The sequence below is a fragment of the Vulpes lagopus genome, chromosome 6 (genome assembly GCF_018345385.1).
Source record: "Vulpes lagopus strain Blue_001 chromosome 6, ASM1834538v1, whole genome shotgun sequence".
Classification (NCBI taxonomy): Eukaryota; Metazoa; Chordata; class Mammalia; order Carnivora; family Canidae; genus Vulpes; species Vulpes lagopus.
In genome coordinates this window covers 126,738,940-126,766,208 of record NC_054829.1, presented here as the reverse complement: position 1 = coordinate 126,766,208, position 27,269 = coordinate 126,738,940, and the positions used below count along the sequence as shown (strand labels likewise).

The window sequence follows — 27,269 nt, the reverse complement described above, 5'->3', positions numbered from 1 at the left end:
GAGATAGATACTATTTTGGTTATGATTTTACAGATGGGAACACTGAAGCAACCAGTGTTAAAATCACTTATCAAAATTTACACCATCAGGCACCTGAGTGGCTCAGTGAGTTAAGTATCTGCCTTTGGCTCATGTCATGATTCCAGGGTTCTAGGATCAAGTCCCATGTCAGGTTCCCTGTTCCATGAAGAGTCTACTTCTTCCTCTGCTCTTCAACTCTGCTCATACTCTCTCTCTCTCTCTGAAAAAAGAGAAAAAAAAATCTTAAAAAAAAAAAAAAAAAACTTACACCATTAAATTAGAACCAGGATTTAAATCCTTACGCTATGATCTCATGGCCTAGTGTTTTAACCATAAACATGAATGCAAATATAAGAAGGCCCTCAAGCTGAGCATGATTACCAAATTGTTTCAATTGAATAACCAGTGAACACACGGCAGATTTTTCTTTTGTAGACTGTTTCATATAGTTGTTCCTTGAGAAGGATTTGAGAGGAAGGCTGATATAGACAAAAATAATAAAGTAAAAAATACACATTAGCACATGAAGGGCATATTCTCACTCATTGCTTTTGGTAACTAAGACATATAGTCTGAAAATGATAGAAGTAGAACGAGGACCATTAAATGCAGTTGGTAGTCAAACTGTTCCTCTTGAGTGGACAGAAAAGGGAATGAAATGAATTATAAATAAAGGAAGACTTTAAAATTCGTGTAAAGACATGAATAGTGCTTGAGCTGTCTTAATTCTATATTTATTTTATTGCATAAGAAAAAAGAAGAAAAAAGGCTCAAGCTTGAGGTGTTAAACAAGATTCTCAGTGATGGGATCTACTTGGACCCACCAAAGTGGTTTAAGATTATTTTATGATGAAAATATCTGAACAAACAAGCAGTCACACACGCATATACACAAATTTAACCTAAACAAAGCCTCTAAAAAACACAGCTCTCATAAATTCTTTCTCCAGGAGGTTTACAGCCAGAAAGGAGATGGACCACTGGTACCTGCGTGACAAATCACATATATAAAACTTTCCGTACTTTCCACTTGTTTCTCACCCCCACCCCTTGCTCCTCATTAGTTTCCTGCTATTTAATTTCCCTTGAAGTCTTAACCTTTCTTATTAAGATGATATATAAACCATTATCTCTGGCTGTCCAGGGAGCCACTTCTTTGTGTACTCACACATACATACACTTTGGTTTTTTTCTCCTTAATAAGTCTTTTGAATTTTGACAGTAAATTCAGAGTCCCCCAATCACTGAACTAAGTTAGTAGTTGGAAAAGTGGTTAATTCTTGCCAACATTAAATTGATGGAAATGAAATAGTAAACATAAGTTTCTTTGTCCATTTTTACAAGTAAGATGCATTGATTATCATTTGACACGGAAGAGCGTGTTTTGTGGATATAATACAAAACAGCTCCTTCTTCCTAGAAAATGTCCCTTGACAATCAGGTAAATCGATTGATTCATTCATTGACTTATTGATGAATTAACTTTGGAAACTGTGTTACTGAAACAAATGTATTTTTTTTCCTCTATGCTTTTAATCTACAGGGATAAATAGAAATGTGAATCTTTCACTGGCTTTAAGAAATTTTATGTTCAGCTTTCTGCATTTTTCCCAACTTCACATCTAACTTCTTGAAAGTTTCCACCACTAGTGAGGTCTCCTGCCTCACCTCTCCATCCCTCCTCTTTAAAATATATTTTAGCAATAAAATATATTAATAAAAGTTTGCACATTGTTTTTTTTTAAAGACGTAGATCTATTGCACACTTAACTGACAGTGTTTGTTGAACATAACTTTTATATGAGCTGGGACACAGAAAAATGCATTGGACTCATTTTACTGCAATATTTACATTACTGTGGTAGTCTGAAACTGAACCCACGATGTCTCTGAGGCACGCCTGCACAGGAAATTGCCAATCCTAATCTATTTTTCAGTATTTGTATATTCAGTATACACTGTTCAGCACGGCCACAGCCACTACCGTAGTACAAACACCTAAGTAATTGCTCCAACGTCTTTTCCACAAAATGTTAACTAGGATAATGTATGACTAATATGCAACTTGAATCATGCCACTCCCTGATATAGAGCGATTGGCACTGGCCGCAGAAAAACAAAATCTAATTCTTCACACTGGTATACAGAGCCTGGAAGATCTGACCATTCTTCTCCTTTAGAGCTGCATATCTCAGAAACAGGACCGCACGGTGCTTCAAAGGCTCCTCTCTGTGGACAGGATGCCCGTGATGAATTGCTGCTTCACCTGTTTCCTAGTCTGCACAGTGAGAATAACAATAACACCTACTCCATGCGCTTGAGAAAACAACACCAAATTCAGGGAACACACTCAATAAATAATAGATGCTATTATCTGTCAGTTATTGAAGCATTTTTTATCCTCTTTCTTATATGATCTTTCTATTTTTATTCAAAAATAACTCTTTGATATATCCAGTGTGCCATGCCCTGCGATAAGAAACCGTAATCAGTATGAGACTGATAACTCTGTCCCCAGTGAACATCCAGTCTAGCCTGGAAAAGAAGAGACTTTTAACAATACATAATTACACAAAGGTTTGTCTAATTACAGAAAGGCTTATTTAATTACAGCCAGGGTAAGCTTGCTAAAGAAAAATATTCAACAGAACCAGTTACAAGGGAATCGAATCTAGAAATGTGACATTTCACCTGAGATCTGAAGCATGCACAGGGTTAGGTGAGTAAGCTTTAGGGGATAGGGAGTTTATAAGAGAAAAAAATATTTAGATTTTCCTTTTTTGGTTCCAAACTCTCCTTGTTTGAATTTGCCTACCTTTTTTTTTTGAATAAACATATTCTTTACTGCTCAAACTCTAGATCATTGTTGTTGTTTTATTAGTCTATTATTCTCAACTGTGTTCACTTTTCTTTGCAGTTCAGCCTTGACCTCATCTCTCTTTTATAATATTAAGTTTTCTCATCAAGAATGCTTTTTGTTTTCCTCGATCATCAGGAAAAGTAATTTAAAGTACCTCAATTCCATCTCCAGGCCTCCCAGATAGTATTTCATTCAAATCATTGAGAGTCTCATACTCATTCCCAAATAAGTTGGTACCACACTTATGTTGTTGATGGCTTTATACTCTAAAACTTCCTAGATATTGTTCTGTCTTTTTTGAAATATATATATGTATATATGCATATATATATATTTCATCACTGATTATTCAGTCAATTATGGAAATGCAGACTGAATAGAGGCATTTAAATTATACACCCCCATTGACTAGTTGTTTTTTTTTTTTTTATGGGCAGATTCTTTACCTCTTTGTGTCTCAATTCTATCATGTGCAAAAATGGACTAATAATCATATCTCTCTGTGCTTTCTATTTGCTTGAGGGTGAAATGAGATTACATATTAGCCGATGTGTAAGTGCTTACTAACATTATTGTTTTCCTTAGCTCCTCTTCTTCTGATATAAAATAACAGATTCTAGCCTGCATGAATCCAAAACCCTGTTTTATCCTTGAGTTTATATTCATATATTATAACAAGATAGAATTCTCTGTCAACTTTGCCAATTCTTACCTCTGGTAGAAAGGTTTTTCTTTAAGCCTAATAGAATCCTATGAGAAGCACTCATTTTTCACACAGATAACAAGTTTTTACTTTATAGAAGCTTCGCTCAGGGAATCCAAAGCTCTCCTCACACAGAGCCCTCTAAGGATGTGCCATTAATTCCATGGGTAGAGCTAAGTCAATGGTCTCCAGAGTTGTGATCAAATAACTTCCATTATATCACTTAGTGATTATGAAAGCCCAGTAATTTAAGAAGTAGACATAATTTAGAAATGAGAAAGCTGATGCTAAAAATAATTAAGAAATGTATGGAAAATTATACAGGTGAGTGAACAGGTCCCTCTGATTATTAAATCCAAGAGTCTATGATAAGAGAACCTATTAGAGGGCAAACTATGAGTGAAAAAGGTGTACTTGTTTATCTAAATATCTATATAGGATAGTCTTGCTAACAGATGACTGCCATGGGCGTTACATTCAAAGTTACTAGCATTTTTAAAGAATTGATTATTTAGGGGTGTCTGGGTGGCTCAGTGGTTGAGCGTCTGCCTTCGGCTCGTTTATTTCTCATGAATAAATACATAAAATCTTTAAAAAAAGAATTGATTATTTAGGATTTATGTGTCTTTTGCATTTAATAATAATCTTTTGAGATAATTATAAAAAAATGTAATACCAAAATTAATCAACTTAAAAAGAATTAAACTGGATTTTTTTTTATAACAGTGTGTGGTGTTATGTCTTAGAAACATCTGAAAACATCAATGTGAATAATTGTAAGCTGTAAGAAAATAATGAAAATGCTAGTATCTCAATTGCATTTGGAAAATCATTTAAAATGTCACAGTTAAGTGCAAAACTAAATTTTATATTGTCAAGTTAGAGCATTTTATAGTAAACAATTACGAATTTACTTAGGTAAGCTTTTGATTTCTTTTCATGATCTTTGTGCTGTTTCAAAAAGGAAATATTTTGGGATGCCTGGGTGGCTCTGTGGTTGAACAGCTGCCTTTGGCTCAGGGCATGATCCCGGGGTCCTGGGATCGAGACCCGCATCGAGCTCCCTACAAGGAGCGTATTTTCCCTCTGCCTTTGCCTCTGCCTCTCTCTCTCTCTGTGTCTCTCATGAATAAATGAAATCTTAAAATAAAAGGCTATAATTTGTTGCACCTTCATGTATATGCCACTAATTTATTTATTCAAGTATAATTAACATAATGTTAATATTATTTTCAAGTGTATAATATAATGATTCAAGAATTCTGTACATTTCTCAGTGGTCATCAAGATAAGTGTCCCCTTAATCCCCTTTATCTATTTTACCCATCCTCCCACTCATCTGCTCTCTGGCAACCACCAGTTTGTTCTCAGTATTTAAGAATTTGGTGTTTCTGTTCCTTTTATTTCTTGTTTGTTCATTTGTTTTGTTTCTTAAATTCCACATAGGAGTGAAATCATGTGGTACTGGTCTTTTTCTGGCTGACTTATTTCACTTGCCCTCTAGATTCATCCATGTTGGGGTAAATGGCAAAATTTCATTCCTTTTTATGGCTGAATAATATTCCATAGTATATATACAGCACATCTTCTTTACCCATTCACCTATCAATGGACACTTGTGTTGCTTCCATATCATGGGTATTGTAAATAATGTTGCAATAAATATAGGGGTGCATGCATCTTTTTGAATTAATGTTTTTATATTCTTTGGATAGATACCCTATAGTGAAATTACTGAACCATATGATAATTCTATTTTTAATTTTTTAAAGAACCTCCATACTGTTTTCCACAGTGGCTGCACCAATTTTCATTCCCACCAACAGTGTGCACGGGTTACTTCTTGTCCACATTCTCGCCAACACTTGCTACTTCTTGTCTTTTTTCTTATAACCATTCTGACAGGTATAAGGTGATATTTCCTTATTGTTTTAATTTGCAGTTCCCTGATGATCAGTGATGTTGAGCATCTTTTCATGCATCTTCTGCCCATCTGTATGTCTTTTTTTAAAGATTTTATTTATTTATTCATTCATGAGAGACACACAGAGAGAAAGGCTGAGACAGAGGCAGAGGGAGAAGCAGGCTCCATGCAGGAAGCCCAATGTAAGACTCGATCCCAAGACTCCAGGATCCTGCCCCGAGCAAAAGGCAGATGCTCAACCGCTGAGCCATGCAGGCATCCCTATCTGTATGTCTTTAGGAAAAATGTCTATTCAGGTCCTCTGCTCATTTTTTAAATTGGATTATTCACTTATTTTTGGTTTTGAGTTGTATAAGTTCTTTATATATTATAGATGCTATCAATTTTTTAAAGTACTTTTCTGTAGATACATTTCCAGAGGGACTCTCTACTTAGGGATATTCAGAATAACAATATTTTTCCCTTTATAAGTACTTATTTTTCTATTCAGACACACTTTTGCAAATAGCTAATCCATTTATTTTCTCATAGTTCTATGCTCCTTCCACTTGGATTCTGGCTATATTTCTACATCAGATTTATTGTTGGAGAACAGTTTGATCTGCACAAAAACATTTAATCCTCGGTATTGAACAAGAACCTATATTACTTGTGAGACCTTAGGCAAGTTATGTGACCTCTACTTCAGCTTTTCTATCTGTAAACCAGTGATATCAATAGCATCTAACTCATAAATTTGTTGTGAGGAGTAAGTACGTTCATTTAATAAAAGAGGGGGGCAGTATCCAGGACCTGAGAAGCACTTTCTGGGTGAATGTAAGCTATTATAATGTTTCCACCTTACAGAAGTGGATTTTCTTATTCTCTGATAGTTGGAACTGATTAAAAAATAATCCTCCCCAAAGCATAATCAGACCTATCAACACGAGAACAGACTGATAGTTATCAGAGGTGAGAGGGGTGGGGAGATGGACAAAATGGATGAAGGGGAGTGGGACAAACAGGCTTCCAGTTTTGAAATGGATAAGTCATGGGAATGAAAGGTACAGCATAAGGAATATAGTCACTGGTATTATAATAGCATTGTAGGGTGACAGATGGTTGCTACACTTGTGGGGAGTTGCAGCATAATATAAATTTGTTGAACTACTGCTGTACACCTAAACTAACGTAACAGTGCATGACAACTATACTCAAAAAAGACAAGTAAATAAAAATTAAAAATTATCACCCCAAACATGCTGCTAGACACCTTTATCATTTTCCGTTGAGATACTATTTCCAAGAAAGTAAGCACCCATTATGGTATAATCCTTTTTTCTACCCTTTATTGTTCAGAATTTTAAAATACAGGAAGGTACATTCTTTTAGGTGAAGAACCTAATTTTCAGTTGGCATTAGCCTTCAGTACATTAATCTATAATTGCAAATCCACAAAGAAAAAGTACTCTTTTTAATTCCCATCAAAAGGTCAGTTAGCTTCTCTTTTAGTGAATGGCCAACTCTTACTTCTAGTAACAGAAAATTCTGTATAAATTTTAGCAAACCATCTAACCTAAACTGGGTCATATTTGTACCTTTATTTCTGTGTACTGAGGTAAAAGGTTTTTTTTTTTTTTTAATATATCACAGAAGAGACTTCAAGGCAAATGCCTAATTGATTTTGTTGTTTCATGATAAAATAGTACTACTTATGGTTTTAAACTTCTGATATAATGAGTAGCAATGTAGCTTTTGACAGGTACGTGTTTAAAATACTTTATTTTCAGTAGAGTCCAACTGCATTTTGTTTTCCATGTTTTCAAATCATTAGAAATCAAACATCTATAAAAAGCATTCTCATGCAACAGCCTTCTATTTCTGGAAAGTAGGTTATTTCATTTCTTAAGATCCCAAGATGAGATTTCACTCTCATGCCATCTGGCAAGATAATAAGATAACATCTAAAATCAATACTTTAATATGATCCTGGCTAAAAACTAGTCTCAATGAGAATTAATGGCATATGGCTAAAGCTTAAGAGAAAAAAAGGGGGGCTAATGTTACTTTTAAAAAATGCACATTCAAAGAAAATAACTCAGTTTTTTCTTTTTTTAAGGAGAAAAACAAAGTATAAAGATACTGGAATTTTTTTTATCAATTCAGAACAATTGTTGATTGCATATTATTAAAATATTTTATAAAAATCTCAAATATCTTGTCTTTTAATCTTAAATCCTTTTGTCTTTTAAGCCAAATAAATAAAACTATTTTTAATTAATAAAATTATATAAAACATAAAATGAGAAAAGCACGTGCAAAAAATATCTATACTTAGGGTAAACTAAAAAAAAAAAAAAGAAACAATGAAATTATAAAAACATAGAAAAAAGAACAAAGGCCATAGAAATTATACACAACACAAATCCTGTATTTGTATTTATGATCCAATAATGCATATGTTTTAAATTGAAATGAGAAAAGGAGGAGGAGTGTGTTTAGATGAATGCCGCAAGTGCTGATCTTAATCTCCAAACGTTCTATGTGTTCCTTAGGGATGGGGTGTAGGTGGAACTGATATTCTACTTAATTATACTGAAGTTGAAAATAAAAGCTATGATTTCAACCCTTTGGCTGAGTCTGTTTTATGATCCTAAATGTTATCAGTATTTGAAAATACTCTCTTCATAAATAAGAGTGTCTTCTTAAGTTATTCACTCTGTATTTTATGCTTGTACTTTAGATGGAGCTTGTTTTTTTTCTGTCATCCAGACTGTTTATATACGTAGTGATTTTTTTAAATATTTTTTTTAAAGAATAATTTAGGTTCACAGCAAAATTTAACAGAAGGTCCAGAGATTTCCCATCTACCTACTACTCCCACGTTTGCATAACCTTGCTCATTATCAGTATCCCCCACCAGAGTGGTACATTTGTTAAAATTGCTAACCTGCATTGATACATCACAGTTTGTTTATTTTTTATTTTTTTAAAGATTTTATCTATTTATTCATGAGACACACACACACACACACACACACACAGAGAGAGAGAGAGAGAGAGAGAGAGAGAGAGGCAGAGACACAAGCAGAGGGAGAAGCAGGCTCCATGCAGGGAGCCCCATGTGGGACTCAATCCTGGGACTCCAGGATCACACCCTGGGCCGAAGGCAGGTGCTAAACTGCCAAGCTATCCAGGGATCCCTACACATGAGAGTTTACAGGAGAGCTCACTCTTGGTGTTTTACATCCTATGTATTTGGACAAATTTATAATGTCATGTGTCCACGTTTAAAATATCATACAGAGTAGTTTCCTTGCCCTTAAACTTTTCTGTGTTTTACCTCTTCATCCCTCCTTCTCCTCAACCTCTGACTCCCACGGATGTTTTTATTGTCTCCGGAGCTCTCCCTTTTCCAGTGTCACAGAGTTAGAATCTCGCAGCATGATGCAGTCTTTTCAGAATCGTTTATTTCACTTAGTAACATGCATTTTTTCTATGTCTTTTCATGGCTTGATAGCTCATTTCTTTTTAGTATTGAACGATATTCCATTTTGTGGACATATTACACTTTATCCATTCACTGACTAAAGGGCATCTTGGTTGTTTCCAAGTCTTGGCAATTATGAATTAATCCATTATAAATATTCAGGGACAGGTTTTTGTGTGGAAATAAGCTTTCAGTTTCTTTGGGTAAGTGCCAAGGGGCTTGATTTCTGGATCTTATGGTAAGCATATGGTTATTTTTCTAAAAAACTACCAAACTGTCTTTCGAAGCAGCTGTACCATGATGCATCCTCACCAGAAATGAATGAGAGTTCCTGTTGCTCCACATGCTCTCCAGGGTTTGGTGTTGTTGGTTCCAGATTTTGGTCACTCTAACAGGTGTACGGTGGTATCTCATCATTGTTTTCATTTGCATTTCCTTGATGGCATATGATGTTGGGCATTTCATATGCTTATTTATCAACTCCACATGTTTAGTGAACTGTCTGTTAACATCTTTGAGCCATTTTTGAATTTGGTTGTTTCCTGACTGCTGAGTTTTAATCCTATTTAGTAAACTTTGGTTAACAATCTGTTACCAGATGTGTCTTTTGCAAATACTTTCTCCCAGTCTACAGCTTATCTTTTTGTTCCTTGGTGCATAATTCTTTTTATGCATTGTTTGATTTGATTTGTTACTATTTTGTTGAGGAGTTTTGCATGTATGTTCTTTTTTTAAAAATATTTTATTAATTAATTTATGAGAGACACACACGCACAGAGGCAGAGACACAGGCGGAGGGAGAAGCAGGCTCCACGCAGGAAACCCGATGTGGGACTCAATCCCTGCACCCCAGGATCAGGTCCTGGGCTGAAGGGAGGCGCTCAACCACTAAGCCACCCAGGCCTCCCTTGCATGTATGTTCATGAGAGGTATTGTCTAGTTTTGATATTAGGATAATGCTTACTTCATAGAATGAGTTAGGAAGTATTCTCTATCTTTCTATCTTTTGAAAAAGATTATACACAATTGGCATAGTTTCTTCCTTAAATGTTTGGAAGAACTCACTAGTGTACCCACCTGGGACTAATACTTTCTTTTTTGGAAGGTCGTTAAATATTGAATTAATTGTTCAATAGATACAAGCTTATTCAACTTATCTATTTCTTTTTGTATGACTTTTGATAGATTGTGCCTTTCAAGGAGTTGCTCCATTTTAACTAAGTCAACAAATTCGTGGGCATTGAGTTGTTCATAGTTAATAACTTTTTAAAATCTGCTTGAACAATAACTTGGAGTATATCTATTTATTTAATAAGATTTGAGACTTTGTCCAAATCTTATATTTCTAATATTTGCACTCTATATTTTAATCTATATTATTATTTTAGCCCATACAAGTTTAGAACTGTCTTAAATTTATGCTTCAATGTTCTTCTTATTTTGTCATAATTCTATTTACAGTAATTATGTCATCCTATAGTTTATTTTGTCTCATGTTAACGCCTCAGGATGCTGTGGCTGACATTTGCATGGAATATTTTTTTTTTATAATTTTACTTTCATGCTTTCAGTATCTTCTAGTTTTATAGGTGTTTCTTAATAGTAGTAATTTTTGTTTGTTTTGATTTTCTCCTTTGAAAAATGTTTGAACTATAGGATTCCATGTACATTTATTATAGTGACATAAATTCAGACTTAAACACACAATGCTACTCTGCCTTTCCTATTTTCCCCATTTATCTTTTATGTTATCTTAATTTTTATCATCTTGTATTTCTTTTTTTTTAATAATAAATTTATTTTTTATTGGTGTTCAATTTGCCAACATACAGAATAACACCCAGTGCTCATCCCGTCATCATCTTGTATTTCTTTATCAATTTGTGGTTCTGGAAATCTTAGCATATATATTTATGTTTTAATTTACAGTTAATATATGTATTCTTTGAACACAAAGATCTCAGAGTATTTCAACAGAAACAAAGACCTCTTTGAAATGATATACTATTGTTTTCAAATATTTAAATTCCAACTTATCTTGCTATACCCCATGAAACGTTATTTTTTATTGTTTTATAAAATCGGTGCTTGAGAGACTTAGCTGTACACTTCTAACTTTCTTTGGCCTGGTTATGAACTGAAGGTTTATGCCCTTCCCCTAATTCATATGTTGAAATCTTAACCCTCAATATGATGACATTATGGGTTGGGGGTCTCTGGAAGATGATTAGGTGATTAGTGAATAAATTATAAGAGAGGAAGGAGATTTATAATATACAAAAGAATCTAAGTAATTCCTAAAGGTAAATGACATTCTATAACTGATCTTTAGGAGTCAAAGTTAGGAGTCATACATTGGTGGGCATGTTGGCTCAGAGCACAAAAACACATCAAGGGTGTTGATACCAATTACTCAGAGGCAATGGGAGTTTAAGTTGTTGATCTAGTCTCAGAATGAAAAATTCAGGTTCTTTGGAGGATAATTATATTCTTTGCAAAAGTCTGATGCTGGAAGCTTTTGCAAGAGATCTAGTACATTGCTTGCATTCTAAGAATAAAGCTGAGTATTACATTTTCTGGTTTTGTTTTCTCTGATGGTCTGGATTTTTACATATTGTGTCTAGGCCTCATTTTTTTTTTCTTTTTCTGTTCCTGCCTGGAATTTGGATGAAATTCTGGAATTTGTGGATCGGTGACCTTCTTCAGCTCTGGATTATATTCAATCAATATATCTTCATATATTGTCACTGTTACATTCTCTTTTATTTTCCTTCTGAATCTCAAATTAAATATATGTTGGAGGTTTTCTATTCATTTTCTCCTTTCATTTTTTTATATTTATTTTTTTATTGGAGTTCAATTTGCCAACATATAGCATAACACCCAGTGCTCATCCACCAAGTGCCCTCCTCAGTGCTCATCACTCAGTCACCCCCACCCCCTGCCCACCTCCCTTTCCACCACCCCTTGTTCATTTCCCAGAGTTAGGAGTCTCTCATGTTCTGTCTCCCTCTCTGATTACTCAGCCATTTTCTTTTTTCAAAATTTTTATTTATTTATTACACAGATTGAGAAATAGAGAGAATAAAAAAGCACAAGTAAGGGGAGCAGCAGAGAGGGAGGCAGAAACAGGCTCTCTGCTGAGCAGGAGCTCAACACAGGTGGGGCTTGATCCCAGAACCCCAGGATCATGACCTGAGCCAAAGACAGATGCTTAACCCACTGAACAACCCAGTCATCCCTGTTCATTTTCTTGAACAACATATCTGTTAAAATTATTTGAGGCCTGGGACAAAGGTTTGCTTTTCAAAAGGAAATTTGTGTGTAAGAACCATTAGTGTTAAACATATTATAGTAAAGCCTGCACTTAATAATGATAATGTAAATTGAGGCTACTAACTCTTGTGAGATATGCAACAGTAATTCTTTTCAGCTGAGATCCTCCTTTCTCTTCCATAAAGTATTCCCATATGTTTTCTGCTTCATGTTTGGAGATTCTCCATCACACTTAGGTGTACAGTGACTGATAAGGCCACATAAGTTGATATTTAAGTCCATTTGAGAACCAAGAATAGAATACTCGTACTTCAAAATATTTTGTATTATTTGTATTTATTTATTTTTAAAGATTTTATTTATTTATTTATTCATGAGAGACGCACACACACACAGAGAGAGAGAGAGAGAGAAGGAGGCAGAGACACAGGCAGAGGGAGAAGCAGGCTCCATGCAGGGAGTCTGATGCGGGACTTGATCCCAGGACTCCAGGATCACGCCCTGGGCTGAAGGCAGGTGCTAAACCGCTAAGCCACCCAGGGATCCCCTCAAAATGTTTTAGAGTATGAACGTAGACAGTCCCTAAGTGAATATGGAGCTATAATGAAAATATATTTGTACTATAATATTAAATTTAAATCAAGTATAACACAGACACTCTTTTACCACATGTTTGTTTTTCAACAAAAAGGATAAATTGTCTCTTTATTTCAAAACCTATTTTTGTTCCATGTATTATTGCATTAATGACAATGGAGTATAACCTGATGTGAAGATTATATTTTATGCTTAGAGTCCTCAGGTTAGTGACATGATTAGATTGTCATGTTGGAAAAATCATGGTGGCTGTAGTATGACATTTATTAGAATTATACAGTGATAAAATAGTTAAATACCTCTGTCTCACCAGTTATGGTAAATAAGACTTAAGAGTGTGGCAGTCATTTGAGTCTTGGCAAATCCCTGATTGCTGGGCCCAACCCCCAGAATTTTGATACAGTAGGTCTGAGATGGGATTCTCAAAGTTGCATTTTTAGTAAGTTTCCAAGCACTGCTGGTCATTGCAGTAGAATATAATGTGTGGGAAATTAGTCCTCACCTAATCTGAGGAATGTTGAAGAATGTGACTAATCATACATACAGTCAAGTAAATGTACTGTCAGGAGCAACCATAGGAGATATTGATAAAAGAATTACATAAAATAAGATATCAAAGTAAGCTTAATATGTCTACTGATACAAACTAAATAACTTTTGTGTGCTAAAGTTTGACAGTAGCTTTAGTTCCAGATAAATAGTACTCAAAATCCATTAAGACATTTTAGTCATTTAAGGACTACTTATATACATGTACAATGATTTATTTTATCAATAATAAACATAGCCTATTCTATAATTATGAATTGGCATATTTCTCTAGGTATTGATTTCTTGCTTCTCTAGAAAACCATAAAATATTGCTTTCAAGAAGGCATCTTCTCTACCCCACTCTTGCTATATTCTCCTTTATCTGTGTCTCTCCTGCCATTTTCTCTGGGGGTGTGTGTGTTTTCTCTGCATCTCCTGTTCTCTTTTTGCCTCAACACCACAGAACACTCTTCCATAGGTTTTAGTTGCTTCTTAGAGATGTAGAAACAGTGCTCCAATGTGCTGGCTTCATAGGAGTGAGTCCAGAAAAGGCATAATGCCCTTCACTAACCTTTCTCCAGGGAAGATATAAATCTATCCCTTAATTCTCCAAAGCACAAGTTACATAGTTATCATGGCTTTATCAAACACTTAGTGTTACAAGGCAGAAAGAACACTAGAAAGAGTAAAACCCAACATTTAACCTGTAAGATGAATATGTAAACCCTCAGAACTCAGGGGCACAATCTCCTGCATAAATTCTCTACTTCTAGTTCCCAGTCCAATTCTAGGCTAATGTACTACTTCAGGTTTTGCCTTCTCAATCTACTCTTCCCAGAAAACTGTCTCTGGTCTTCTGCCCATAGGTGCATTGGCCTGAAATCTCCATTTTGATCTATGTGGATCCTCTTTGACAGATCAACCGTCATGATTGTCTGGGAGTAGAGGAAAGAAAGGCAAAAGTTAAAGATGACTATGGCATATCAGACAGATATTTACTGTGCAAGTAATGAAGTGTTAAGCCTTGGGTCCCTTCTTTCATGGACATGTTCCAAGTTTTTGGGAGGAATCTTAGCAATGTGTCCATTAGTTTGTGTAACATTTCCAAAAATAAGATATTTTAACAATAACATGTTAAATCTACCATCACTTTCCATTCTCTATTTTATTTTTTATCAGATTTCCTCTTGTGTATAATGGTACTGGAATGGTGATAGGCCCCCCTTATTTTGTTGGGGGATCCAACTTAGAGGAAAATGAATAAGAGACAGATTTAGTTTGGAAATAGCCTAATGCTACTTATAAATATATTTATTCCTGGTTGTCCTTATGTAGGAAAGACTCCTAGGAATGTTCTATCTCCCACTGTGCTAAGTCACATAGCATTGTGCTACGATGTGCACAGGAGGTATGGACTTGTGAAAGAAAAACAGATACGAGATGCACAGAGTCAGAAGGTGTTCAGTGGAAAAGCCTTTCCATCAAAAGAAATATATAAAGATCTGCATGAATAACCCAAAGTGAAATTTTCACCTTCCAGAAACATGCTTGGTATTGTAATGAAGGAATCTAGAATTTAACATATTTTTTATTAGAGTTATGTGAATTGAACTTATTTAAAGGATTGTTGTGCTTTTCAACCATAACATTTAAAACCATAGCAAACCCACAGCATTACTGTAGAAATAAACACAGACTACTTAAATGTGAACAAACACGAGCTGTTTGTTAAGAGATTGCTATAGCAAGGGAGTCAGCCACTGTAGAAAGCAAGATGAAGTCACTCATGTCAAGTAGTTAATTTATGTCAAGCAGGGATGCAAGCAACCAAGAAGTTAAGACCAGATATCTCTGAAATCAGCTCTGGCTGATGACACACTCACAACTGATAACTGGCAGAAACAGAGGAGGTCTGCAAAACCTCCCTTTATAAAGGGAGGATCTTTGGAGCAGACTGTCAGACTTTCTTGACACTGACCCTTTCACGTCTGATCACATTTTAAAAAGGCAGCTGCCACTGAAAGCATTGCCCAGTTGATCTCTGAACAGAACAGAGATCCTCTGCTGCTGACAATAATAAGCAGTAAGTGCCAAGAGCTGACCCCAACCAGACCCAGGCCTTATCTCAACTATGTGCTCATAGACTGACTTCAAGTTTATTTCAGTAACTTCTTATCCACTGTGCTATCTTGTTTGTATCATGGGACTTTTCTCTTGCTTTGCTTTGTGTTGTGTGTAAGAAGCCAAGTTTAAATACGTAGTGAAACGTCATTGAGTTTGGAATCCCGAACCTGCTTTATAATTATGCTAACCTTCCTTCATGCCTGAGCAAAGCTGACCTTGTAGAAAGACACGGCTCTTGTGTGCACCTTCAGGATGTTGTCATGACAGCCCCCACTCTTGAGTTTGGCAGAGACTTGAAGGCAGGGGCTGGGAAAGCTTTATAGTAAGATACGAAGAAGACTTCAGGTATGCTCTAAAGGCCGTTGACATGGAGCAACCATATAGAAACAGGGCATCCTACGTGATTAGTTAAATACCCATAGTTGACTTTTTCCAGTTGGTCTTAAGTTGGAAAAGGAAGCAAAAATTAGTGGAGCTGTCAGTTATAAATCAAGACCCGGTTGTTTGGGGCCAAATAATATAAGGGTTATTGGTTAGCTGCTTGGACTAGTTGCTAAGGATAGTAGCCTGTCTTCCTATTCTGATTATTATAGATAGTAGGCTGACTTCCTGAGTTCATTACTGCAGATTATGGGTTAGAGTTATATATATATGTTTTATATATATAGTCTGACTATTGCCATTTTGTATTTAATCTCTCAGTACTCTAGAGAATATTTGTGTCTGATTCCAACATCCTTTGTTTTGGGCATCCAAAATTTTTTGAATACATCTGTATCTGATGAATCTTGCCCCGATGACATATGACATTTTGGAATGGTGTTTATGCTATCCATCAACTTATTTAATTTTGGAATTTGTGGTAATTGCTTTCTCAGTGGAAACTATCTTTTATATTTAACTTTTATATTTGTAATTTTGTTTTTTTTCTAAGATTTTATTTATTCATGAGAGAGAGAGAGAGAGAGAGAGGCAGAGACATAGGCAGAGGGAGAAGCAGGCTCCATGCAGGGAGCCCAATGCAGGACTCGATCCCGGGTCCCCAGGATCAGGCCCTGGACTGAAGGAAGTGCTAAACCGCTGAGCCACCCAGGCTGCCCTATATTTGTAATTTTGGATAATATTTCCTAAGGAGCCTAACCCCCAGATGTAAAGGCCTCAGATCCAAATTTTGGGGTCTACTTCTGCTCAAAGATTCTAACTTGTGGAGTTGGGCCCTTAGTGCTATTTATCTTGATGCAAATGACTGAAAGAGATTCTGAGGACATGAATACAATTTTAATTAAAACACATTCATCCTTCAATACTTATTAAATTTATTAAATTTACCTAAACAGAGATAGGTACTCTTTTATGTAAGACTCTGAGTATCTACTAAAATACATGGTTCTGAATTGGATCACATTAGGAAATAACACGGATAGAAGAGAACGTAGGACCAAGATTTGAAGTTTGTCAATATTTTCAAGTTTTGTTGAGGAAAAGATTCATTTAAAAAGAGAGAAGAGGTTGATGGAAAGCACTGTAACCTTCTGTATTGCTTGAATTCACCTTTGGAGTAAAGGGATATCTTGTTTGAATCAAACATTTCAATGGGTCTTCTCTGTTCACAGTTAAAATCAAGATCTTATTCAGGAACATTCAATAGGGTTCTAACTACTCTGCATAATAATATAAAAAGATTTCTTTATTGTGTGCCTGGTAATAGGTAACATCTTTCAAATGTGATTGCCTTTAGGAGCTTTTTCCCCTTGATATAGATTTGTACTTTGCTGCCTGTGTAAATTGTTATTAGAATCAATTGTATTCTCTCCAGGAGATTAGGAGCAAATCCATAGGAAATGGGACTTATCTTGAACACATATTATTGGGGCACATAGGAGTTGACCAGACTGATAATGTCAAACCACTCTGGACTTTTCTACTATATTCCTTATAAGGGCACTCCAGATTGAATAACTCAGGCTTTGCAAAATGCACTATTATCAGCATTCTCTTTTTAGTGATTTTCCCTCTGAAAGAAATGACCATTCCACCTGTCAAGTAAGACACTCTTACAATTCAGGGCCTGATGGGAGAAGTATTTTGTAATAAGGTGGCATAAAAAAAAAAAGGGGACTGCAAACAGATTTAGGAGTTTGAGGAAGACTTCTCAGAAAAACCGACTTCCAAACAGTGTTTAGTTTGACAGGGGGAAAAAAAAAAAAAAGACCGGTAGAAGGTGTGGGGGTAACATTCTTAGTACAGACAATAGTATATACAAAATTCTACAGGCAAATGTGATTTACTGGTTGTGCAACTAAGGAAAGGGCAGGACAATGAATCTGGATCAAAGAATTAAAAAAGGCATTATCAAAAGTTGTAGTTGCCAGGCTATTATCAGAGAATCTTTCCAGGGATGTGGCATGCTAAATTTGAGCATTGAAATTTCTCATTAGAATCCCTTTAATTTTATTTTTGGTGATAATGTTTTACCTTACCTTGATATATGAAGTAACACTTCAGAGGCTGTGACAATTTTGTTTGCGAAAAAGTGTATTTGGTGTCAAAAGACAAATCAGGATGTAAATAAGGAAAGATTATTTGAAAGGATTATTGCAAGGGAGTTTAGAACTATTGCAATAGGGAGAACACACTAACCATGAGATCTGCAAATATCTCAAAGGTAAAGCAAAAAGGGATTTTTTTTTAAATAGGGAGGGTTTGAACAAGATTAGAAAGAATGGGTATGGGAAAGTGGGATAAAAAGGTAATATAATCAAATAGTTTATTAGGGAATGTTTTTCCCTGAGGTAAGTTTATGTTCTAGAAGGGCTGTTGGGAAGGGGTCTTATGCTAGCTCAGAGTGGGAAGCAGGGAGTCAAAGTCCAGGAACCAGGAAGAAGGAAAGAAACTTACTGAAGTTTGGTCAAGTCAAGACATCAGATATTTTAAGGAGATTAGTCAGTGAGTTCAAACAATTCAGCTAATCATTTATGAGGCAAAGAATGACAATTTGTAGAGCCTGTATCTAGCCTTCTCATAGGTTAACAAGTGAAGTATTCTTGAATCTTAACCATATCATATGGGGAAGAATGATACCTTGTTTTAAACCATTCCTGGGAAACAAAGGTGTGTAGAGAGAGGGGGGTTATTTAATTGTAATGTTTTCCAGGATCATAGGGCTTGAGCTAAATTCCACTTTGTTCCTAACACATTGGTGGGGATGCAGAACAGGAGATAGACATATGTCAATCACGAAAACAAAAAAGATTCTTGCAAGGGACAAAGTTGAAAGCTTTTATGTTTCAGTGATAGACCAGGCCTGTGAATTTCAGAGAAATAACGGACTAAATAACTCAGCAGAATCAAAAAAACAAATTTATTGATAGCATGAGATTCTACAACATGAAAAAAATGATTCTACAAAATGAATAAAAATTATTTAGAAAAGTAACACTTCTAAACAGTAATGTATTTAATAGTAAAACAAAGATAAAGTTTAAGATTTCATAGGTAAAACAAATATGGTTTATAAGAAGTGTAAGGTGATGAGAATGAAGACAAGTGTGTTGAATAGATTATCTAGGGGGGAATCCCTGGATGGCTCAGCGGTTCAGCACCTGCCTTTGTCCCAGGGCCTGATCCTGGAGACCTGGATCGAGTCCCACGCCAGGCTCCCTACATGGAGCCTGCTTCTCCCTCTGCCTGTGTCTCTGCCTCTCTCTCTCTCTCATGAATAAATAAATAAAATCTTAAAAAAAAAAAAAAAGAATTCTTTCTAAAAAAATAAAAAGAATAGATTATCTAACTAGACATTGAGTTTGTCAAGTATGCCTGTTAGAATAGGCTAAGAGAAACTGAGGTAGTTGACAACCTCAGTATCTCAGTGAGTTAAAATAATAAAAGTTTATTTCCTGCTCATGTTATATCTATTTTGGGTTAGCAGAAGGTTCTGTTTGTTACCATACAAATATTTTCTGAGATCATCTCTTTCTTACAGTTAGCTGTCAACTGTAGCCAACACATCTAGCATTTTGTTTACCAATTTTTTTCTCTAAATCTATGAGTTCACAAAATACATTTCCCATCATAGAATTATAGCAGGTAAAAATTTAATGATTTTGCCACTATATAGTACGGATTGCCATCCTTCCATCTTGTCATAACAGTTTCTTGGCAGATGTAGTCAGCTTATAAAACAATAGTACATATATTAATTCTTCTTTTGTACATTACAAAACATTTAGACAGAAGCAGTAGCCATCATCTCAATTATTGCTTGTTGCCATACCAGTAGGGAAAAAGACCCTAGAGGAGCACAAATTAGCAATGAAATTCTCTGACTAGGAAGTGAAGAGATCACTTCTGCCCACAATTCTTCTGTTAGAACAGGGGGTCATTCATGTAATCTTAACATGTGTCCAGCAGGAGGAGAGGCAGAAATATTTGGCTATTAACATTAATAATTAATCGTGGAAATTAAAGTAGTAGAATTCAAGAAAGAAAATGAAACTAGAAGATAAATGTCTAGGACCTTGATTATTATGGGAAAATGATTATTAGGATAGATAATGAGTGAAATGGACTAATCAAAATGAGCTTCAAAAGCATGAATTTTTTATTTTTTTATTTTTTATTTATTTATTTTTTACATAAGAATAGAAAAGTAAAGGTTCAGAAGTGATTTTGAGTAACAAAAGTAATGCTGACTCCCTCACCTCAATACATGCCTGATTTGGTTATTCTGATGGTGTGGGTAAATAAGTACTCTAATAAAGAGGACTTCGATGTAAATAATATTTTGAGGAAATGTCTAGGTTCATTAGGGAAAAATTGGAGACATTTTTATTCTACAAGTTTTATTAAGTTATACGTAATAGAAAATAAGTTTCAAAAGATATAATGGGACAGATTTTGGGTGAAGGTCATAGGTGGTAGTTTAAGGTATGGAAAGAAGCATAAATGGACCACTGTATTTTTTTCAGAGCCTAAGAATAAGAAACATGGCTGAAATTAGCTGATTCTAGGAATGTGAATAATAACAGTGGAAGGTAAATAAATTGCAAAGTCCACAAACTCATATGAAGTTCTTGACCATAGTTCCTGAATCCCTTAATCGTATCAAACTGTAGGCTCCTGGTATTAACTTCTTTTATTATTCTTAGGATGGAGATAACTCAAGCTCTCTCTTTTTGTAAGCCCACTAAAGTCTTAATAACTTCATTCATCTTATTGAACACAGCTATCAGAGAATTATTTTCTATCAAACAGGCACCAAAATTCAATTAATATTTCATGATTATTGGAAGGTAACTTCCATCAGGAAGTTTTCCCTTACTTCTCCATTTGGAGAACCATGACTCTGTATGCTTCCACAGTCATACGGGCCTACATAGCTGGTCCCCCACTTCTACATGACTGTTGTTCAGTCTGTTTTTAACACTGCAACCATTTTAAAATAGAAATCAGAATGCCACAACTCTAGTCAAGCTCTGTGATAGTTTCCATTTTAACCCAAGTAAATGCTAAAGGCCTTATACTGTCCCTCAAGTTTTTATATGATCTCATCTCCTTTTTTATTTCCTTCCTCTTGTTCATTCTACATGTTATCTTGACCTTCTTATATTTCAGTATATTCATGTGGCGGGCTCCTGTGTTTCAGACTTGGCACCGGCTTTTTCTTTGTCCTGGATACTCTCCTGAGATAGCTATTATAGCTAACTACACCATGCATTTCAAGTCTTTGCTAAAACCATTCTTATCAAATAAACTTTGCAAACATAGTTTAAATTGCCACCTTTATATTTTGGACATCCTTATTGTGCCTTATTTCTTTCTATTATGCTTATCAACTTATGTACAATATAATTTTTTTCTTTTATTGCATTATTGTTTATCGTCTTTTTTCCTTCCTATAATGTAAGCACCATAAAGGAAGATATTTTTATATTTTCTGTTCTGTTCACTTAGGAACCGTAAGAGTGGTAGGCACTTAATAGTTACTTATGGAATGAATTATGCTAACCAGACTTGGTCTAAGAATCATATTTAAGCCAATTTATCTTAGTTTTCAGTGAAGGGGCCAAAGATCAGGGAAAAAAATTGATGCCAAGGAGACCTGAAACGGTATTTAAAGTATGTAACACATTTGCCACTTTGCATATTTAGAAAAGAGATTTTTATAAAGTCTAATATATTTGAAGTAATGCACTAATGATTACCTTTCAATAAGATTGAAGCCTAGGACATTTTTATAAAGTTGAAAGTGCAATTTATCTTTTATTTAAGATAAAGAGTTGCACAAGAGACAACACAATTGAATTGCCGAATTTACCTTCAGTTATCTACATGTGCAAGACAGGTTGCATTTGTCAAATTACCTGCTCAAATTTGTAATCCTAGTTTAATTTATTTGTTTTCATTGTTTTGTGTACCTGCTCAAGAGTATAAAATAATGTGCACTAGAATTGATTTCAGAAAGTCCTAATACAGATACTTATTTTAATCACATATATATTCTGAGGAACACTGATTTCTTTCTTTCTTTCTTTTTCTCTTTTTCTCCTCTTTTTTTCTCTCCCTCTGACACTCTTTCTGTCTTTCCATCTTTTAAACAAGTAATCCTAGAACAGCTGGATTTTCATATAAAAAAACAAAAATTAGGAAAAAAAAGAAACTCAACATATTTCAAACTTATACCTTAAACTTTATACAAAATTAATTCAAATAAGATTGTAAACTTAAATGTAGAATACAAATTTATAAAACTTTTAGCAAAAAATACACTGGAAATCTCTGTGACACTGGGCTAGGCAAAATTTTTTTAGTACAACAGCTAAAGGATGCTAAATATAAAATAAAAATTGAGAAATTGCTGTTAAAGACTCTATTCAGAGTATTAAAATATTAAAACACATATTAGGAAGAAATACAGATATTTCTTGACTATGATGGGCTACGTCCCAATACACTCATCATAAGTTGAAAATATCATAAATTGTAGATGCATTTAATACACTTAATATACTGAACATCACAGTTTAAACCTAGCCTCTAAAATGACACAATCATTTAACACAAAACCCATTTTAAAATAAAATGTTGAATGTCTCATGTAATTTAATGAATACTGTACTGAAAGTGAAAAATAGAATGGTTGTATGGGTACAGAATGACTTAGGGGTATCCTTGTGTTTGCATGGCTGATTGGAAGTTCTGGTTAATTGCTGCTCCCCAACATCACAAGAAAGTATTGTTCCACAGAAGCCAGTCCTGGAAAAGATTGAAGTTCAAAATCTGAGATACAGTTTCCACTGAATGCAAATCACTTTTGCACCATTGCATAGTTGAAAAATTATAAGGCAAACCACCATACTGGAAAGTACCTATTTGCAAATCATATATCTTATAAATAATTTGTATCTAGAATATATAGAGAACTCTCAAAACTCAACAATAAAAAAATAATTATCAGAAGATCTGACAAGAAAGGTCACCAAGGAAGATAAACAGCTGACAAATAAGCATATAAAAAGATGCTCAAAGTCATTAGTCATTAGGGAAATAAACTGCAAGCATACTAAGATGCCACTAAATAGCCATTAGAATGAGGAGGGAAAAACTGACAGTACTATGTGCTGGAAAAGAATTCAGACTTGAAATCTCACATATAACTGGTTAATGTACAAAATGATACAGCCATTATGCAAAATGTGGTAGTTTCTTATAAAGTTAAACCTGCAATTATGCATCATTCCAGACATATGTGTACATAACAGTTTTATTCAAATCACTAAAGCTAGAAACTACCCAAATGCCCCTCACCTGGGAAGTGGATAAATAAATGGGGGTACATCCATAATGAAATGCTATGCAGCAACAGGAAGGAGCAAGCTATTGATACACAAAATAAACTATCCATAGTCATAGATTGCTGGTGTTTTTCAGAAAAGATAAAGGTGACTTTCAAATCTCATCTTCTAAGATACTGATTTGGAAATGGAATTGTGTGACTGCAATGAATAGAAAGGGTCATAATACACCAGAAGCTATGTAACTCTATGGTGAGTTAATATATTTTTTAATCCTTGATTTAAAAAAAAAATAGAAATAGATACTGAAATTTTGAGAGTTATCCAGAATGGAGAATGCTGCTCCCTTACATAATGGATTACACGTCCTTAGAGGGAGCTAACTCAGCTAGCAAATTCATATTAATTTGGAAACCTAAATAAATCTAAGCTAAGGATATTTCTCAATTATAGGGTTAATTAGCATTCTAATTTAGATCAATCTCTTATTTATTTGGGTAGTGCAAATGGGTACCAAAATTTAACTGTCTATAAAATTAAATGGTGTAGCGAAATATGTGAACCAAGCACCCTGCCCATGTCACACATCAGAAGTGGCTGATACCTGTGGTTAGTATCTTCAATTGCCATCCAGAATATAACTAACTAATATAACTAACTGTTATAACAGAATATAACTAATAGTAATAATATCCAGCCTTACAAGCCCCTAAATCTCTTACCCCTTAGACACAGATTTATTCACTAGTATCCTCAACAATAGAACAGGAGAAGGAATGATCCAGTGTCTCCTAGGTACCAGGTTCTGTGTAAGAGGGATTGACATCAACTAATGTAATCTATGTAAGGTCTTTATGCAGCAAATTTATTCTCTATTTTTAAAATGTAGAAATTGAGGTTCAGAGAGTTTATTTTATCCAAATTCACATACCTAGTAAGCGTTGGAGCTGAAAATCCATGTGATGACTGTGTTCACATGCCCGAGACCACTTCCCTCCAACTTGAAGACTTTGAAGAGTATCAGCACAACGTTTCGGCAAATTGATTTTGCTAATTTCATGTAACCCAGTGGGGAAGGACAGCAGAGGGGCATCACAGAAACCTCTGACAACCGAGGTATAAATTTATAATGAGAAAATCAGTTTAGCACTTTTTAGCTAAAGGGTATTGGTAAAATTTGGGCATAGCCTATCTAATCTACACAATATATACATATAACCATATATTTTGCAAGATAGAACACTTTCAAACACTGTCTAATTTCAAGCCAACTATTCTTTAATTCATTGGATGAATTTCAATGAAAAGTTTGAGTAATTATGAGTAATTAACATTAAAACTCTCTTATTTTAAAGAGTATTCTATTTTTTAAATCTTGTTTCACCACATATTGCTGACGTCTGTCTCTTTTTCATGGTGAGAGACTGAACTGGCTGCCAAGACAAAGAAGAGAGATTACAGAAAGGAAAAAAAAAACTCTTTATAGTCTTATAAACAGCATTTATAAGCCTGAATTTTTAACATTACAATGGAGTAATTACCTATTGGGAATGGAAAGAAGTAATAAAATATGTCAAGTGATAACTCTAAGCTATTACATCTCCTTTTAAGAGTTTATATAGTTTGGTTTAGCTAGTTTAATTTTTTATGTAACTATTCACATTTGAAGGCTAAATCAGCCTCTACTTGCAGACTCAAGGCTATTGAAGAGAGCTTTTTAAAACAAGGCCCTATATTTCTAGGTCAACCATAGAGTTGAGATATTTTCATTTACCATGCATACATTTAGTTCTTTTCTTAACTAACGAAAGTGACAGGAGGATTCCAGCATGGATCTGAGTGATCCTTTCCCCATTAAAGTCACAATTTTTACAATAAAACAGTATTTGGTGAGAGCTAGGTACCGAGAACTGCGACAATTGAGCTAAATAGGCTGTTTTAATATTTACATAAACTGTTTTGCGTTTTTTTTTTTTAAATAGGAGTTGTGATTTGTTATTTGATACATTAAACATTAAAAGATTAATTTATGAACAATCATGGTTTACAAAAGACATTTGAAAAGTGGTTATTACAAGTTTTTTATTGAAATGGGTCAAATGATTTCTCATACCATGTTTTCTATAGTTTCTCTGCCATCTATGCTACAGTGCCTGGGCTCCAAATGTAGAAGCCAAGAAAACAATCATGACTTTCTGTTCACTTGTTTCAGCGTGCTGGGGTACCAGGTGGGTGTGTTTAAAACCTTTAAACAATTTATGTGTTTTCCTGGGAATTGTGAATAGATAATATATGCTCCATAGGGTTTCTTTGGACCATGTGTACATTGCCAGTGTTCTGCAGCAAGTCTTCCTAGGACTCCCGCCCAGCTGATCTGAAAGCTGGTTGTCATCATCCTCTTGATGTTTACTTATTTCTTCTTCCTCATAAGAAGCCACACCATTGACAGTCAGATTTCCTGTGCCATCTGGAGCAGCTAGGTGGCACTGAACATAAGAATTGAAAACTTGGGGATCCCTGGGTGGCGCAGCAGTTTGGTGCCTGCCTTTGGTCCAGGGCGCGATCCTGGAGACCCGGATCGAATCCCACATCGGGCTCCTGGTGCATGGAGCCTGCTTCTCCCTCTGCCTGTGTCTCTGCCTCTCTCTCTCTCTCTGTGACTATCATAAATAAAAATTAAAAAAAAAAAAAAGAATTGAAAACTTGAGCTGCATGTTGGATAAAAAAGCCTCTACAAAAATGTTTGTCATCTTGGATCCAAGTTAGCAGGACTCCAGCAATTTGTCATGCATCTCCTTGTATAGCATGCCATCTTTTTTTTATATATATATAAATATTTATTGAGTTCCTTTTATTATTATTATTATTCATGAGAGACACAGAGAGAGGCAGAGACACAAGCAGGCTCCATGCAGGGAGCCCAACGTGGGACTCCATCCCGGGTCTCCAGGATCAGGCCCTGGGCTGAAGGCAGTGCTAAACCGCTGAGCCACCCGGGCTGCCCCTACCATGCATCTTTATCACTCTTCTTCCCAGTGAAGCACTTTACCCAAAGAATTAAGTGAAGTGTGTGAGGCAGTTAACAAAGGAGAAAAGTTCATTTGGAATAGACTTTAAAACATGTGGAGGGAACACAGTTAACATCTGATTACTGCTGGGGAATCCCACAACTTCCAAATATTTTATTTCAATTCCATTGACGGTATTCAGTAATCTTCCGATAATCAGCCTGTGACCTTACATGGGGGATATGGACCCATGAAGAGATGCTAACTGCACACGGCATTGAAGAGAATCTTGTGCCATATCTGAAAAAAATCTTTTGATTTTTCCTGTATTGTGAAGAAAAGCTTCATAACTCTATTGTGATGAAGAGTCTCCTGCCTGGGCGCTGTTGGCTTTGACAAGACATTTTGTGAGGATTCAAACATAGCTACGTAGTGTCTGCCCTAATTTGGAGGAAGAAAGTTCCAGCTAAAGGCCTGACTGGCAAATACAGGGTAACTGTTGAAATATTCAAGACATCCGAATATTAAGGTCGCTTCTCCTGATGAACTCCTGCAGAACTTCTACAGTTAATATGGAGATGGGACAAAGGTCATCTTCCTGAAAAACTCTTCAGTAGTCCTCCTGGAATCCCAAACTCAGTCTAGTGCTGCTCATGGTACTCAAAATTGAATATCCGCTCAATAGTACAGTTAGAATAAAACAGGCCATGGTTTGTGTAGGGGGATGGCCACTACTTATCAACTGATTGACTTCACGAAAAATGTTTTTTCAGTTCATTTATTTATCTAACAATCCTCATTTTACAATTAATGCCACTGCGAACAGAATTTGCTCTCAAACGTACTCCTGGAGATAAATCCTACTTGGTCATGGTGAATAATTTTCTTAATGTACTGTTGGATCCTATTGGCTAGTATCTTGTTGAGAATTTTTGCATCCATGTTCATCAGGGATATTGGTCG

At 35.2% G+C, this 27,269-nt stretch overlaps 1 pseudogene; it reads right to left on the bottom strand.

The window, feature by feature from the left end:
• The window catches only part of LOC121492730, a 68,248-nt pseudogene that overhangs the window by 8,096 nt on the left and 32,883 nt on the right, over positions 1-27,269 (bottom strand).